Source organism: Octopus bimaculoides, chromosome 5 (assembly GCF_001194135.2).
Source record: "Octopus bimaculoides isolate UCB-OBI-ISO-001 chromosome 5, ASM119413v2, whole genome shotgun sequence".
NCBI lineage: Eukaryota > Metazoa > Mollusca > Cephalopoda > Octopoda > Octopodidae > Octopus > Octopus bimaculoides.
The window spans coordinates 25,283,967-25,286,999 of NC_068985.1; the positions used below are offsets into that span (position 1 = coordinate 25,283,967).

The following is a 3,033-nucleotide window of genomic DNA, read 5'->3' on the forward strand; positions in this document are numbered from 1 at the left end:
ATATTCTATATCCTACATTAATATTATAAGAATATAAATAAAACATAAAAAACAAACAGAGCTGGAATTCCTTTGAATAATATGATGATGATGATGATGATGATATATATATACACACATATAGAGAGAGAAAAAGGAGGCAGTCAAAATTTTGGATAATCCTTTATTAGGCACTTTCGTTTGTTTTTTTTTAGCTCGTCAAGATAAGATCAAAATCAAAATGGTAAAAACAGAATGTTTCATTGCTCAGACAGATGAATTGGATGCTTTTATTTTTGTTTTGTTTAGAAGAGGAGAATATTGTTTTTTTGTTTTTTTTTGAAAAAGGGACAGAGAGATGAAGAAAAGCAGAGTGGTTGGGAAATATACAGAGAGAGTAGTTTCAGGACAATCAAGAAAGAGGAGTAAAAAATAAGGATGGGGAAAGGGTAGATAGATAGATAGAAGGACAGAGAGAGAGGGAGAGATAGGGGTGTCTTTTCAATTTGGTGTGTCAATTCATTGAAATTTCATTACAAAGTAATTTTTATTTTCTTCTTTCTGCCTTCTTTATTCTTTTTACATTGTATACGTTTCAACATATTTGTAAATAAACACATTTTCTCACAAGAACTGGTCACCTTTGAAAGGTGTCAATTTTAGGAAGTAGGATGGAAGAAATAAGAAAAGTGGGGAGGGTGCAGTCGTGTATTCTTTTACAGTCAAAACATAGAATTACACACAATATGGGATTTGGTTATACAGTGTAAAAGAATTTACATTTTCATAGTCCTTTGAACTTTAATGACTTTTTTGCATTTTTCAGTAGTGACTGCACCTCCCCCTTTTCTTATTTCTTCCATCCTACTTACTAAAATTGATACCTGTGAAAAGTGACCAGCCCTTGTGAGGAAATGCATTTATTTACAAGCATGTTAATAAGTATACAATGTGAAAATGAAAAAGAAAGGAGAAAGAAAAAAAAGAAAAATTACTTTGTAATGAAATTTCAATGAACTGAGTTCAAATCCTACTGAAGTCAATTTTGTTTTTCTTTTATTTCATTTATTCTTCTGGATCAATGAGATAAAGAATCTCTCAAGAACTGATTTCTATATCATATTTTGCTATTTCCTCTCAGAAATCTGAGGCATTGTGTCAGGTAGATGGACAATTCGTCAACAGACAGTTGGTCAACAGACAACTTACAGACAAGACAATTGACCAATTGGACAATTTGCCGAAAGGACAATATGTCAACATTTTTTAAAAACAAAGTAAAAATTACAAAAAAGTTTTATTAGACTTACAAATAAAAACAATTTATTTATAAAAAGATACTGTCTGTTGACGAATTGTCTGTCAGCAAATTGTCTGTTGACGAATTGTCTACACATGTTGTCTATTGGTGCAAACTTTGTCATGTGGTTAATGAGCTCTCTTTGCAACCATGTAGCTGCAGCACCTTGGGAAAGTGTCTTCTACCTAAAGGTGGGCACCATTAATCGCAAAGTTAACCTTGTTAACCATTAATCCATTAACCAAAAAATTAACAGTTAATTATTTTGTAATGTAATGGAAATTATCGATAAACCATTAATGTTAATTTTTATTATAAAAAAAGCAAAAAATCAGTTTTAGTTCTAAAACCACCTAAAAACACCTTTAAAAAGTGCCAAAACTATAAAAATCCATTAACTTCAATTGAATTGACCTTAATGAAAGCTAATTTAAGTTGACTTGAGTTAACAGAAGTTAAATGTAACGAAATTTAATTAGTCCGATTGTGATTTCCAAAGTTAACTTTAAAGTTAAACCATTAACAAAAATGTTAACCTCATTAACTAACGATTAACAGATTAACAGTTTGGTGCCCAGGTTTGCTTCTACCATAGTACTACCCCAGTACTTACTTAGAAGTAAGTACTAGGGTCAGTTTGTTCAACTGAACCCTTCAAAGTGGTGCCTCACAATGGCTGCAATCCAATGACTGAAACAAGTAAATGACAAAAGATAAGAAGCTTTTTTCTTTCCTCTTCCTCTTCTTCTCTTTCTCTCTCTCTCACCTTCACTTACTCTCTTTCTGCCTCTCTAATATTCTCACTTCTTCTTTCCCCTGTTTCATATTCTCACTTCTTCTTTCCCCTATTTCATATTCTTACTTCTTCTTTCCCCTGTTTCACGCCCTTCATCATACATCTCTCTTTTGATTGCTGCCTTTCAGTAGCAGCTTCAGTCCTTTGCTGAACCCCTCAGCTTTCTTGCTTGTATGCTAACGGTTATTCCTGTTCCCATCTTCTTCCCAGCTCTCTATTTCGCCGATGGCCTTCTCTTCTTACATACCACATGCATTCATATATATGTACAGTTGATTAGAAAATATATGAAATCCAAGAAACAGGTAATAAGTACTATGATATTTGTTGATTGTTTGGGGAATAAACTACCTAAGCTAGCTACTGTATTTTCTCTTAATAAACATTTCATAAAAGATTGTTGTTGTTATTATTGTTGTTGTTGCTACTTGCTGCTGATGATGATAATATGGTTGCTGCTGCTGTTGTTGATAATATGGTTGCTGCTGCTGTTGTTGATAATATTGTTGCTGCTGCTGTTGTTGATAATATGGTTGCTGCTGCTGATGTTGTTGATAATATGGTTGCTGCTGCTGTTGTTGATAATATTGTTGCTGCTGCTGATGATGATAATATTGTTGCTGCTGCTGCTGTTGTTGATAATATTGTTGCTGCTGCTGTTGTTGATAATATTGTTGCTGCTGCTGTTGTTGATAATATTGTTGCTGCTGCTGTTGTTGATAATATTGTTGCTGCTGATGATGATGATAATATGGTTGCTGCTGCTGTTGTTGATAATATTGTTGCTGCCGTTGCTACTGTTGTTGTTACTGCTGCTGTTGCTGCTGCTGATGATAATATGGTTGCTTTATTATTATTATTATTATTGTTGTTGTTGCTGCTGCGACTGTTGTCGTCACCGTCGTCGTCGCTACCGCTGCCGTCGCCGCCATTGCTGCCATCACCACTGCCGTCGCCG

The 3,033-nt window shown here is 34.1% G+C and overlaps 1 long non-coding RNA gene across 1 annotated transcript in view; it reads right to left on the minus strand.

Annotated features, from left to right (window-relative positions):
* The window catches only part of LOC128247900 (uncharacterized), a 31,578-nt gene that overhangs the window by 7,636 nt on the left and 20,909 nt on the right, over positions 1-3,033 (minus strand). The window lies entirely within an intron of this gene.